At 39.1% G+C, this 15619-nt stretch overlaps 1 long non-coding RNA gene across 1 annotated transcript in view; it reads left to right on the top strand.

Annotated features, from left to right (window-relative positions):
• LOC102087140 (uncharacterized) overlaps nt 1-15619 on the top strand; it is a 45432-nt gene that overhangs the window by 13578 nt on the left and 16235 nt on the right. The window contains exons 2-3 of the long non-coding RNA XR_010474350.1: nt 2086-2239; nt 2421-15197. This is a non-coding gene — a long non-coding RNA (uncharacterized LOC102087140). The remainder of the gene's footprint in view (nt 1-2085; nt 2240-2420; nt 15198-15619) is intronic.

The raw sequence follows: 15619 nt of genomic DNA, 5'->3' as shown, positions 1-15619 counted from the left end.
GTGCATACTTTTGTGTTGCAAATAAGTGTAGTAAGATATTCCCATCCAACAATTTAGCAGGGCCTTCATAACCAAAGGACTTTTCCAAACACAGTGGGTAGCTGTGATTCAAGCCTACAAGTGCTGTCAAGGTGATGGTATCTGGCCAAACCAGGAGTCACAACTACTTTTACAATTTAAAAATTTGGGGTAAAAACAAATCAATAAATTGATTGAGGCTATTTCTGAGAAAGAAGAAAGGAAGAAACAAAAAGTACAGAGCTGAAATTTCACAAGGTAGATTACTAACAACTACAAGGCAGCCTCTAGCTAGTTTTCATCCCTAGCTACACTTTCTCAGTTCTGCACACTAATACTGAAACATCATTTATTGATTCATGCTTCATTCAGATTTAAAACAAGAACAATAAGATCACAGGCTACACTTCCCACTCTGATGCTAACTAGATGTTTTTTCTTACTGTATTTCAAAAAGTAACTAACTTCAACATCCAATTGGTCAGAAAAGTTACAGGAAGACTGCAGTGGATTTAATTACTTTAACTGGCCAAAAGTCAAATTCTGGTAATCTAGCATAGAAGTTTTTTTCTCATTGCATAGCCACAGTCTGAGAGCATATCTGTTACTATTACTAAATGGTATTTTAGTTTTAGGAGGGTACTAATACTGCCAGAAGACCCATTTTTCAGGTTCTGAATCTAAATGCCAACAGATCTAAACAAACAGCATGTCTGAAAGCCTTAACATTTTGCCTTCCTCCAGAAGGCTGAATATTTTTCCTGGAGAGAAGTAGAATTATATTTCCCATTTTCCATGTATCCCTAAAACTTCCACAGCTGCACTAGTTTTCAAACAGGAATTCTGACTGGTTTGCTATCAAAATCCATATAAGCATCAGCCACTATTAAAAAGCTTTTGTTCACTAACAGTTTGCATAAGCAATGCAAACTTCCAAAGGCCTAAAGTTGATAAAGTTCTTGGATCATTAAACTCAGACGAATGTCCAAGTACTCATGATTTTTACTCTGCTTCACTACTTGACTGGGCAGGCTGTGGGCCAGGGTCAGATAATAATTTCTTGCCAGAAGAAGATGGTCTGGGGGGACTTTTTCCCTCTTCAGGGTCATTGGCGTCACCAACACCTCCTGCACACCTGGAGGAGCCAGCCTAGGTTTCAAAATGGCCATACAAAACTCTCACGACAAACAACAGATTTTCGCATCTGAGAAAGACCACACAACACAGAAAGGCAGTTTCTCTGCTAGCGTGAGGTGTGCCTTCTCCGTATCCCACTAATGAAGTATCTTTTCCTCACAGTTTCACCCATCCTAATGGGTCTCTATTATGTATTTTACATGCAGCCCTCCTATTCTTCTGTATTTGCTCTTCTGCTCTCTCTCCCCCTTTTTAATGAATTCCTTTCAGTCACTCAGAGGCTGCTGCCTTGCATGAAGTCAGAAAGGAGTCCTTCAACAAGCCAGCCATGTCACACAGTTTGGTTTCGCAAAGAGCCTGTCCATAAGCCCTCTGAATTCAAGACAACTTTTTCCGGCAGCTCTGTCTTGTAGTGCAAATCAACCACCTGTTGTCTTGTGAGTCTGCCAGGACATTTGGGATTCCAAAGACGGAGTCCTCGACTTTTGTTTACAGGGGCTGCACTCAGAGCGAGGCAGGTAAAGCAGCCCCCAGCGTGCCGTGTACTGTATCCCAGCATGATATGCAGTAATGACCTGTCAGGGAAGCAGGCTGTGTACACCACACTGTGAAATGTCCTGGGGGACTCTCTTTATGAATTCAGCATGCCTTCAGGCAAGAATGAAGTAACACATCATTTCAATATTGTTTCATGCTTTCCTTTTAGGCTTTCTCATCCCTTTCTTTAGTCTGTTCTAATCTATATTTCTAAAAATTATCAAAATAAAGAGGAAGCCCTGAAAAGACTATTCCAACCTTCCCACAAAAGGGCTGTGTCTTGAGAGGTTTCAGAGTTTTTCACACACATCCCCCCTTTTATCTCCATAGGGGTATGAAAAGGCAGCCAGAAAAAAATGTTTTTGCTAACTATTATCTGACTATTTTAAACAGGAACTTGGCAGCCATTTCCAAGTAAGAAGCGTGTCTTGATACAGTACTCAGGAGCAGCTTGCAAATAGTCCTGGAAAAGAAAGGAAATTTAATTTCACGTCCTTAGTATAATAGGACAGCGCACAATACAAGGACAGCGAAATCTCCACTGGAGGTAGGTAGCAACAAACCTGGAGTCCTTTACTTGCCAATGCTTTTGTTTGCTGATTTTATTTTTCCTTTAAGCAGAGTAGCTCTGCCATTTTAGTGATCTTACCCTTTTTTTCTTTCTTTTTTTTTTTTTTTTTTTTTATTTTTTTTCTTTTTTTTTTTTTTTTTTTTTTTTTCCCCTGCAGTACTGATATTTGTTCCCAGGTACGAAGTGTTGTCTTACAGGGTCACTAATGATCTCTGCTGCTCTGTCCTCACCGCCAGCTACTGCTCTGGCACTGAGCACACCCAGCCTGTGCAGGGCTGAGGAGTCTGCCCTGCCACTGTGTGAATCCTGAGGCTTTTGTTCAACCCTGGGGCCATATGAAATCTAGGGTTGCCAAGATTACATGATTTGTCAAGGTCACATATGAAGGGGCAAACCAGATTTCCTTAATTACGATGAAATGTAATAAACACGGGTAAGAAGCTGCTCCTATTTAGAAATTGTTTGTGCTTACAATAGGAAGGGATTTCCATTTTCTAATCATTGTTCTTTCTGTAATTGTAAAGTATTGTCCAGCAGGAACATTTTTCCTTGTGTGCCCAGCCTCTGTTACAAAGAAGGGCTTAAGTATACTCAAAGTATACTCAGCAAAAATAGCCTAAAAAATCTCTCTGCATATGAAAGTGCTTTAAAGACCTCACAGACCCATGAGTCAGATGGAAAAAATACAGTTCAGATATCTGTAAAGGCCTGCATGCAGGGCCTAAAATGGTTTTAATTTCCATGGAATATAAAATAGAAGTGTAGACACGCACTTCATTTTCGCAGCAAGCTCTCACTGATAACAGCAATTCATAAACTTTGTCACTTGGAGCTGTACATTGTTCCACTCACTTGAGAGCTAAAAACCAGTGTCATAGACAAGAGCCACCTCTACCAGAAAACTCACCACTATATATTTATATATTTTTTTAAAAATAATTCTAACATGAACAATTGCATCATTATAACACTGAATTGACAGCCTTCCTACAGAGAGCACTGCAGAATAATGGTTACACAGGGAATCAATACAAAAAGGGAAAAAGTCAAACAACTTTGACCCAAAAATTCAGTGTCTCTGTTTCTTGAAATGGGCTCATGGACCAGGAATACATGGCTTGTCAAATAAATATATGTATTTTATTGAATAGCACAGCACAAAATCTACATAGCTTGTTGAAATATTGAGTGAGTCACTCCTGCCCTGCAAGTGCATTATTATATCCTCTCATCCAAAATACAAAGACAAACAGCTGCAGAGAGATTTTTGCCATGTTTCACATATATCAAGCACAGCAGATGTAGCAGCCTCATTTTGGTAGTGTACATTCTGTCCTGTATTTGGACTGTCTCTTAGGTATATAAATGAAGATGGGATTGTGTCTTTGCTGGGGCAGCAGGTAAATGAATCACAAAAAAGACCCAGTCAGGCTGTGGATAAAACATGGTCATTTACCAGGCTTTGTGCCTTAATAAAGAGCTGTGAAAAAAAGGCCTGATTTGAGAAAGTGGTGGAAAGAAAGGAACGAGTGGAAGGATGCTCATTTTTTTAATCCATTGATTCACTGCCTAATTTAACTTTTGTTAAGTGCTCCTCGCTATTCTTGCCTATTCATATAAGCAAGCAAAAGTGTGATTGTGAAGGGGGTAAAGATGACAGTTCTGTTTCATAATGTATTTGGCCAAGGTGCCCTTATTCATGTATTATACACATGGGCATTTTTAATATGCAGGTTGCAGCTGCTATTTAAAACCTTGCTAATGCTTCATGGAAAAAAATGAATCCATCTACTGAGATTTCACCTATACAGCATGTCTTTTTTTGCCCCTCACTATTTTATAACTAGTGGTATTTGCACTAATGCTGAATTTTTGTCACTAAAGAGTTTGTCTGATTTGGCTCTGAGATGCTTGACTGAAGTTATAGCCCTCACTGATATAACTTCCCGTGTCTGTTGTGATGATACAAACTGGTTTACGTTTTCAGAGAGACCACTTCTAGGTTTCTGACAGTGGCAAAAATGTCCCACTCTCCCTCAGGTTGAGCAGTGTGGTTGGCAAGAAATACGGGTTTGGTCTACTCCAAAATTAACAAATATAAATCCTTCAGATTTGAATTAGTGTTGTATTCACATTGACTGTTTCCAAAAAGAGCATAGAAATCAATGGCTAACCTGCTCTTCCCAATACTGTTTAATCAGAAAGGAGGGTTTTTTTTTCTTGCTTGTTGTAAACTGCGTTGCATCAAATTTCTGAAAACAAGAACATTCAAAGCTCATCTGTTTGATACTGTTGCAGTGACAAATGCATATAGATGCTCTCTTTCATTTCTATGAACCACTTTCTAGGCAACAGATATTTGCTTATTGATACTATTTAGCAAGGTAATTAAAGCATTTACAAGTAATTGTCTGCAACTTGCAAAACTACTAAGGTTATTAACATTGTATCCCTTTTCAGGGAATTACTCTGATACAAAAATAAAGAGAGTGGCTGATGTTAAAGATGACACACAGCTGAAGATTAAGAGGACAATGTGCACTGAAATGGTTCTCAGTCTATTCCACAGACAAATGGTGAACTCTGTTCTTACATGAAAGAGCTTTGGGGCATCAGCATATGAATTTTGTTAATATCACAACTCCTCTGCCTCTTTGACTACCTGTGGGTACTATAGTACCCACAAGAAATAAGATACCATGACCTATCTTCAATTATAGGTTAGATATGCACTGTTTGTTTGAACAGCAGTGATCTGCTGGGTTCAAAGTCTTATACTCATCTCTGCTTGCCCTCTACTAAAAGTGTCCTAAAATAAATGCATTTAAAGTTTGTTATGGCCCTTACACAGGCTTTTCCTTTTAGGATAGGAATTTGAATTCACCACAGGCCAGCAGAAAGGAGCTGGAATTATCCTCCTAAACGGGCAGTTTGTAGCAGCTGGAAGAAGGAGGTCACAGGTCTGGCTGTGCTTCCCAGGCCACCGCTGCTCCTGCCATGGGTGACCGCTGCCAATTACCAGACTTAGTGGGCATCTCAGCAGAAGGGGGAGAAAGAGAATTAAAGGGTGACTGAGTATTTATTGTCTTAGGAAGAGTCATTCTTTATTCTACAGCAGTGAAGCCTATGAGAATTTTTCTCCCTCAGTAGCAAAGAATCACCCTGTGCTGCAGGTGTTGATTTTTTTTTCCCCAGAATAAGGCAATCTGAGGCACCTTTTTTTTTTTAAATGTTATACAAATTTTGGGGAATATAACAGTACCTGACTAAACCTCTGCTGTAATGTGATATTGCAAACATCATGGTTATTGTACACATGACAAAGCTGATATCTGGCTCATGCGTTTTCACATTTGAATCAGCTATGGATAGAGCTCATGTGCTGACACACAAGCAATACCACACTGTAATATACTTCAACACCCCAACTCAGCCAACTGTGTCCTCAGGCCTATAAAAATTTGTTAATCAAATAGCACGAGGTGTTTCCAATAATGCAATTGAACATAAAAGCTAAATGCTGCTTTAATTCAGTGTAAGCATAATAAGTAATGAACCATGTTTTCAATTCTGATGCTTCTTAATGCAGGTTGAAATTCCATTTTTTTTTTTTTTTTTAGAGAAATGGTATAGGACTATGACTAAAACATATGGTCAGCCTTTTTGTTTCTGTCACAAAAATTACTTCTGTTAATTATCAGTGTTCTTGGCAGGCTCAGCAAAGAGTCGAGGAAGATATCTTCAAGAGCCATCAAATTTTCATACTAAATGCATTTTAGATGATAAACAGCACACATGGATTGCCCAAAAAATAGGCTTTGTTTTTGTTCTTTTTTTTTTCCTCCCAAATGTACATATTGTCATCGAATTAGATGGCAAAGAGTACAGCTGAATTAGAATCATAAATACCAGAAATGTACATGACATGGAGCTATGTGATAGTTACAAGATTTAACGTAAAGCCAAGGTGGGGGGTCCCATTCCTGATTTCATCACTTAACTCTCACATGGATTTGAGGAAGTACCTGGTCTGTACTTTGTCTCAGTCTCACCATGTAACCTGAGGATAATAGTAATACACAAAATACTTTGAAATCTTCCTGATAAAAATGTTAAGCAATGTAAAACCTTTCAAAACATTCTGATATTCTTCTCTCTTGCTGCCTGGGGTTTGATGCATTCTTAAAATAGCAGCAAGTCAGCAGCTGCAGCTCAGTTTCCAGGACAAGGGACCTACACATGCTGCACATTTCAAGTGACAGAATGAACACTGGGTTTTTGTGCAGAACCTTCTTTTAGGTCACTATAATCAGGCACTGTCACAACTGCTCTAAGGAAAGGCTTACTGTTACCAGGTGAACCCGGGCTTCATGTGTTAGTAAACTTGGCTGAGGTCTGGTTTATAAGGCACAAGATTGCCTGGTCCTGTCTAAATGATTGGCAGGAAGCTTGGCCTCTGCCCTGAGAAGCGACCTGAAGAGAAGCTGGTAAAGCACAGCTTGCTCTACAACCATGATTATGACTGTAGCTGTGACACACCATGCTTAGCAGTATTCATTTGGGGCAGAAATAGTAAACAGAGTCTGTCTTGTAAGGTACAGGGAGTCCTTATCACAACTGCAGCAGCGAAGCTGTATTTGCAGGCCATTACTACTGTGCTGAAAACAGAAGTTCCAGTTCAGCAAAATAATGCGCACTAAATTTTCACATATCACAGAAAAGTTTGTTCAAACTTCTGAGTGACTTCTTAATAAATAAATCAATTGCTAGCATCCATTCATCTGGCAAGCCAACCTCTTATGGTAACCACAAGTAAGAGAAAATATCACAGTGCTGAGATGGTTACTTAGCATGCAAAGTGTCCTTGCACCCTTTTCCCATCTGTGTTGATATCCTTGTGTTGCTTTTTGTCTTCTACCCAGATTGTAAGTTTTCTAAGACATTGACTAAATGGAAAAGCTAGACAATGCTCATGTCTCTTGAGTGCTATAATGTATGAATAATAATGATACTAATAGTATCTGCTCAAGAAAAAAGGTGGGACTGGAAATCAGAGACCGATGTAGTCAGAAGAGCAAATATTATAGTGATACTTTAAAATGACACTGATGTTCTGCCAGGGCAATGTTAGTAAAATCAAAGAAAAACTTAATGCAACTCTAGCAAGTAAGACAGAAAGAAAGCAGAGGATAAAACCTTGAACTGGAAAATCAGGAAATATTTTCTCAGCTTAGCCATCACAAGCAGAGTATTGAAAAGCAGTGAAGAAAGGCATTGTAGCTGATCCACAGGCGTTCATGTAATACATCGCTATTTTACTTTGATTGAATTGCAAAGAGAAATCAAAACACTAAAGGGAAAAAATTCAGATTGCAGTAAAAAATTATATGCATTATTTTATTTCTTTTGTGTCATACAGCTTCTGGGATACAGAGTTTTAAATTCTGATTATATTAGTTGTACTTTCTTGGCATGCATTATTCATTAGTGTACCCTGAAATATTAGCCCTTTCCACTGGTGGTGCTCCATAAGGAGAGATGAACTGATCTGCAAAGTTCAAACTGAAGGACTGTGACTTAAGTTTGCATTTACTACCCCTTTTCATCTGAATTTCTGAGATGCTACCACTGTGAAATTCAGATATAGATAACAGATTTGTAATCTATTTTTGAAAGATGCAGGAGAGATATATAAAATGAAAACTTTTAATCCCAGTGAGTGATGTAAAGTTAGAATTTTTTATTTTTTATTTTTTTCCTCTCCTGGGATACGTCCTAGAAGTTTAACTGGGAAAACTGGGATGACAATAAAGATTAAGAGGGAAGGGAGAGACCCAGTTCAGGGATGGAATCATGATGGCAGTGTCACAACCTAAACCCAGCCTCTTAAATCTGGTAACTGGCTTAGCTCTGGGCATATTGCTGAGATGTGAGATAGATATTTTCAGCTTCTGTTGTGGCATATTTCATCACTTAACCTCAACTAACTTCAAGAGAAGGAGAATTGATTTGGTCATCTAGTTAACTGAAATGCTTAAACAAAAGTTTCTGTTAACAATGGAAGCAAGGCTTTCATGAAAAGCTTTGTCCATCTTAAAAGAGAGTTCACAAAGCAAGGGAGATGTGATGGTGGCCACTAGAGAGTGTGAGGATGAATGTAAAGTGAAGTGCTGCTTGTGAAGTGCTGCTTTGCCCGTCTCAGGAGAGCAGCTGCCAAGCACACTTGAGAAAGAAATCTGAAATCAGACATCTGTATGTGCATTGCGTCCACCATGTTTGCTCTGAGGAGAGAGAACCATATGAAGCAAGACAGCAAAGGTGAAATCCAGCAAGACATCCTACTTTATTGCCATGGCAACCCCACCCTGATGAAAAGTAGAAAAACAATAAAACATCTTTAGGAAAAAAAAAAAAAATCAGTGCTATCTACCAAGGGAATTGAGGAAGATGCACTTTAAGGAAGAGCTTGACGTTTCCACCATTTGGTGACTCTTTGAAACAAAGGTATGGCTAAAGCTTTTGCAAGCTGCAGAGTTAGAACATATTGTACTTGATAAATTATTTACTTTGTTTAGCAGCTGAATTCTGAATTATAAGTGAAAGCTGTAGTTACAGATTAGAATCTTTAATGCCGCTGTAGCCAGACAGAAAATTATTGTTGTGATTTTCCTTGATGTCTTCTGACATCTGTCACCCTTTAGCACTAGAATCACCTTTCCCACATTAGACTTTCCAGGATGGGTGAATGTGAGTGCAGATAAGTATGTGTGTGTGTGTGTGTCTTATGCAAGCAGATGTCTGAATCTGTATGTTTGTGCTTATGAAGAGTTTTATGCTGTTATGCTTGCTATATCTAAATGTGTTGATTTTCAAGCAAATTGAAGTAGATTATATACAAGGCCCATATAGACCCCACTGGGTTCAGGAAGCCCAGCAGTTAAACATCTGCTGGTAAAGAAAGCAGTGACATGTCTTACAGTATTCTAATGATGAGGAACCAATATGCCCCAGAAGACTGCTCAACGTGAGCTGCCGCACGGGCAGAGCTGGGGCAGGTGGAAAAGGCTCATGCGAAGCGGTTTGTCTGCACAACTCTTGTGGGAGTCAAAGCTGCTCTGACACTCTCTCTCCCTGTCTGCAAAAGGCTACTGTGATGGAGCAGCAGCTGCAGCGACACAGCCTGGTGCTCCCCGCATGGAAGCCTTCTTGTACAGGCACAGAAAGGTGCAACATCTACCACCCCCATCCTTAGGGAATCTGATACAGTACAGTTGTGTTTGCCAAAAATAATCCTTTAATTTTCATCTTATTTGCAAACATTGTTTTTTGTAACTAATTTGCATGAACAACGAATATTATAATTCTGTACAGTAATGAGAAAAACAATAAGATTATCTTACCAAAGAGCACTTTTAAAACTAAAGAGATTACTTTCTGTTTTAAAAAGCACACATCAGATGTGGCTGTTAGTGTTAGCATTAACTGTAGCTCAGCCATTACGACGGCATTTCGAGATCCTATTTCAGGTTATATTTCCTGTGTACAAGGTGGTAGGTATATAAAATAATAGAAAAATAAGAATTTATCCTACAGTGGGATACGAAGGTGAGAAGTGATTGCAAATCACTTGATTCCCAGGCCAGAGCTTTATACAATCACCTTCCTTCCCCTATCTCCATATATGTAACTTGGTAGAGAGAACATCATTCTTTCTTAGCCCTGCCTGCTTATCCCTGTTCACACCACGTGCCCTACTGGTGCTGAGCTGCAGGTTCTTCCTGGCTCTCCAGCACACACCCAAAACCATGGAGAGAGGGAAGTCCTCTCCAGGAGCAGACCCCTTGCTGCCCCATCATGTGAAACCCTAAGCTCTGCACCGACACTACGCAATAAGAACACCGAGTGTTTAAAAGGAGATCTAAAATACAGTCCTATAGAAAAGCCTATGGAAACAGTTTGCCAGGTATGAGAACACTTTTTGAAAGGGGCACTGAAGTTTATTCCTTTTGTAACTGGAAGGATAAAAAACTCATTACTCTAGCAAATTAATATCTTTCTTGCTCCAAAGGGAAGCTGTGACCTTCAGTCTCTACTACGTTCATCAGGAACCACGTCAGAGTTTAATGCAACATTGCATTAGTGCATGATGTAAAATGGAGTTATGATCACAAGAACTTACAATAAATTTTCTGTGCCTATGAGCAATAACTCAGCAGCTGGTGTGTGCCACCTCTATGCTGTGAAAAGCATATACAGGCTTTTCTTTGAAATAGCAGCAATTCAGAAATAAGTTTGCTTAAAAATACCCACAGAGATGACATGCTGTCTGGTACCAAAGAAAAGAATGTTAGGGCTTTTTCAGAAATAGTTCACTCATGTGGGCAGGAAGCCTGTGCCATGTGGCCAAGGCCATGGAGACCTTGGATATTTCAGTGGAACACAGCACAAACTGAAGTTGCTTTAGAATATAATTAACAGCTCAAACTTTCCTCATTGAGGATATGGCAGAAATAGCTTTCTCCTTGCAGTGTGCATCACTCCTACTAATATTAATGAGAGATATGGCTTCCTGTATTTTCCGTCAATATTAATGAGAGATGCACGTGCCACTAATGCTAATGGGAAATAGACATGCGTGTAACTCCCATTAATGTTCATTAGATATCCACAGGAGAACCCTCATTAATGCTAATGAGTGTTGCATGTATATGTAATTCCCATCAGTATTAACCAGAGATCTATATGCATGTATTGCCCATTAGTGTTAATGAGAGATACACATGCGTGTGGCTGGAACTGTCATTAATGTTAATGTGATGTATGCAGGAACTGACAAAAGAAGATACTTTATCTTGATAACAGAAACTTGCCCTTTGTGTTTGGGTTCTAGTTCATCTGTAGGAAATGCATTTCTTTCTATTAATAATCTAGTTTGGGTGTTACTTTGACTGTGTACTAAGTACCATGCAAAATGCAGAGATCCATTTTCCAGATGACGTGAAGTCTCTGTCTATGTCAGATCAGAGTACAGCAATTTGTGCATTTATGCTGGGTCAGTATATGGAGTTTGTGAATGCATGCTTTGATTCTGTGGCTTTTCATCAAAATTCTCTTTCTTAATGGCAATAAATCTCAACCAAGGCTGTACTCTGATAGGCACTTGGGTAGTTGTGATCTGCCTTGAACTTAGGTCCTGCCCACTATGCTTTCATTTGGCCTGTGACATTTGTGGCAATTTCTTTTACAAAAGTTCTTTTATAGTTAGTTACGCTTAATCGATTAGAGGCTGCCTGTGGAGAGCGGGCCGAACTCTATCCTTAAGTGAAACAAGTCAGTGGAATTTACAAACTTGTGACACATTCGCATTGGCCTTTGCTATTTCTGAGGCATCGTCTATCTGTGCAGATACTGAATTTTGCTACATATCTTTCATAAGCCCATAGATACACAGTAAGCAGAAAAGACCTCGAAGTGTTAAAATTAAGATCAATGTAAAAAAAAAAAAAGTCCCTGGAATATTATTTTTTAAAAATGTGAAAAGGCACATCACACCATAGCCTTAGAAAACCTTAGAGCTTCTTACCTGATACAACAGTCTTATTCTCTACTGACTACTACCATATACAGTCACTCCTGCCTTGCAAAGCAAGTGTAATAAAACAGCAGGGAAGAGTATCACACTTACTTTGCACCATATACATGGCATCTTAAGGAAACACCAAGGGAAGATGTGGGTTTGTAAGAGCTACACCAGTGTAAGTATCTTGTATCCTTTTAATTCCCATATCTGTTCCAGGACTGGTCTTATTTGTCAGAACTGGGAGATAACTGACTGATCAAAAAGGGAACTTGGCAGCTCAGTAAGACACATGCTGGTAACGAAAGAAAAACTTCTGCACTGTTACACTGGTTTATGCTTAGAAAAACTTAAGAAAACTGAAATGTAATGCTACTGCCTTTATCAGAGAGGGTCCACCTGCAAAGTATGCTCATGACAGTGGTATACCTAGCCTAAGAAATTCTTCGTCCACAGTTTATCCCTCCACAGCCATTTTTTCCCTGAATCATACCAGGGCTCTCAGTCATGTGTTATGTGCTATGAGTTACACAATCAAAATTATCTGTTTTAGAGAAAGCACACAGTATTAGGGTGCTCTGCTGGGTTTTTTGTTTTTCTTGTGACCAGATCATTTGAATCATCCACTTTACCAAGGACAGTTGTATCAACATAGCTGAGGGAGGCTAAGGACTACTGTGCAAGGACAGCAACAAGCGTTTTGAGAAAGGTGGTTACCACAAGAGAAAATGTCACAACAGATCATATTCTGAGGTCCACCAGTGAATGTCCTCATGACATCTGGAGCCAGCATTCTCTAGATTTTGAAGGACTAAGACCACACACTGGGGGACAATTAGAAAACAAATAAAACACCGTGGCTTCTTTTTCCTGTTAACCACTTTCTCTAGATGCCCCATCACACTCTTCAAGCTACACTGGCTTTTAATTTCTTTATTCCTACCAACCAGAAAGCAAGGGAGTTCCAAGTCAGAGGAGCAAATACAAAATGAAAACAAAACAATCCCAAACCTAAAACCTAAACAAAATAATCACGAAGTGTGCTCCTGGAACAGCATGCACTTGAATCTATGAGTAAGGAGTTAATTTGGCACTGGGCTTCATGTTAACAGAAGATTAAGAACTAACAAAAGTCTGTCACAAAAACACAACTTAGGGCTCCATTTTCGTTTCTGAGTATGTAACCTTTGTTTACATATTTGCAGCTCTGGGGCTCAGCAGTGTAATCAAGTGCTGCTCATTTTAATTAAGGGAGTAAAATTTGCATATGCAAACTCCTCTCTTACTGGTGTTAATGCCTCAGCAATGCCAGCAGCTTTGAGAGAGCTAAGAAAACAAAAAAGGCAGAAATAAAAAAAAAATTCAACAATTAATTCTATTTCACTAAAGCAAGGGAAGAAGCAGAGATGACAATATAAAATATTTCCGGTCACATAGCTAACATGCATTAACTGAGATTCTGGTCCAGCTTTTAACTGAGATGTTTTCACAGCTGACACAGAATACTTGTCCTGTCACAGACTCTGAAGTAAATGACTCAAGCTCAGGTTTTGTTATTCTGTGGGAAATCCAGGCATAGATAAAAACACTTGTAATCTTGAGTGATTGCTATTTACAGAAGAGCTCCTCCTTTATGCAGCCTGGAGAGAAGCTTATGGTTTGAGAAGCAAACACTGCACCTCAGGCTTTCACAGGATGGTCCAGCTTCCTGCTCCGCCTTCCCTTTTGGGTCACTAGAAGCATGCAGACTCTCTGCAGGGGGATGCTGACAAGAATCAGTGCAAGAAAAAGTCAAGTGCCTGCATTAATTTAAAAAGACAATAAATTCCATGTGTTTAAGACAATGCCATTGAGATATTCACAGATACACCAGAAAACTAAGATTTTCAGGCAAGCATGCCAGGGTGACCAGGGGACTGGAAGAAGTTGTGTTTTTTCCATGTTAGTTTAACTATAGGATCATCCAGCAAAATTTAGACAGTGGTATTAATTCCCACTGATTTGCTCACCTCCAAAAGGCAGGTCCCTCTTTTTAAGAGAAAGACAAAAGCTTGGCACAATATAATGCTCCTTGGAGCAATTTCCCTTTCCACACAAGCACCTGAGTGGTTAGAAGGGAATCAGTCCTTTGAGCATACTGAAAGAGTACACCATGGAGATGCATTTGTCTGTATTAATATGGGAACTGCAACATACTACAAAATACTGTACAACAATAACAGGGTCCAGAGGAGCCACTGTGGTCCATTGAGTGAAATATGCCTTTTTAGACTTGCTCAAATACATATTTACATGATAGACCAAAAATACAGAGCTGGTCTGTTGAATAAATGCTGCAGCAAGCTTCAGAGCTGTTACAGTCTCTTGAGTAAATAATAACAACTTTTAAAATGGTCCAAGCATGTACTTCACAATGTGACAGAATAGCTTCAGAGAAAACTATTGTGTCAATTCTTAGGCATGTCCAGGAGTGAATTCCTTTCTTTTCCTATTTGTTTTATGCTTTAGCCTGACTTTACATATGCCACTTGCATAATAATGCACAGTTCTTTTCAGTCCCTGGGCACAAATTATAAGAATCCTGTTGCAAATTCAGCCCATACTAAAGTGATTTAGCTGCTGTGGTTTTAGGCAAGAGCCTCAGTAAATATTTTAATATAAGCTGAGAGTAGGGGGAATGAAAGGTGATGATGAGAGAGGCAAAGATATTTTCTAACAAACTGGGAAGAACTGAAATGGTTTCCACCTACTGCAGACTATAACTTTCCCTTTATTTTCTGTTGTATTTTTCAACATGACTCTTCTTTCCTAAACTAATAATGGATGGTAACCTTTTCTTAATACTCCATTTCATGAGATAGAGAAAAAAAATCATCTTGATCCATGTCCATCTTTAGACTCGATCATAACTTTATTTCATCCTATGACTTGAAAAGGCTTACAGAGAATAAAACTAATCATGAGTCTGGTTTGCCTTCTCTGTGAAGTACAACAAATTAGGACTATGCAAAGAATTGATTCCTACTAGCAGTTAACAAGAAGTTGGTTGTCTAATTATCCAGGGCCAAGCTACGCATAATTGACATTCCTACTGCCTAGGAACAGCTGAGTTAACAGGGTTACATTTTGTTCTCACATCTCTAAATCAGGAGGTAGTCCCCTCAATTATACAACTGCAACTGCGAGTAGAATATTTGCATCTGAAATACTTTTATGACCTGTCCTATGAGCTCTGCTGAGAATTGCCTCGAGGAGGTACCCCTGACTCTTTCCTGGTCCCACAAAAAGCAGTCAGCTGGCTCCATGGAGCTTCTCTGCACTGAAGAAACCCAGTGACCTTCTTCGCTCGGGAAAGAGGTAAGAGACATATTAAATAGTATGCTAGTCTAAAAACAAATTGCAAAGAGAAACAACAAGCAATGCACTATTCTGTTCAAAGACAGACAACAGAAAGAATGCAAAGAGTTACAGAAGCTAAACATAAGGAGGCCAGTTTCAGAAAGAGAAGAGATAATGTTTAGGTTAAGCATGCCAGCCAAAGTCCCTTTCTTTTACTGGAAAGAGAGAGAAAAACATCTCCAGAAAGAGTCTCACACCTCACCTTGTCCTGGAACTCCACTTTAACCAGTTTAAAAGAGTCGCTTTAATTTTCAGACAGTATAAATCAGATGAGATTAATTCTGTACATAATTTCAGCATCTACAGTTTCAAGAAATGCATCAAATATAGCATACAAGGCAGCACAGCTTATAGACAAACAACAATTTTGTAGTCCAGGT

This window comes from Columba livia, chromosome 8 (genome assembly GCF_036013475.1).
Source record: "Columba livia isolate bColLiv1 breed racing homer chromosome 8, bColLiv1.pat.W.v2, whole genome shotgun sequence".
Lineage (NCBI taxonomy): Eukaryota > Metazoa > Chordata > Aves > Columbiformes > Columbidae > Columba > Columba livia.
This window is presented reverse-complemented; position numbering and strand designations above follow the sequence as displayed.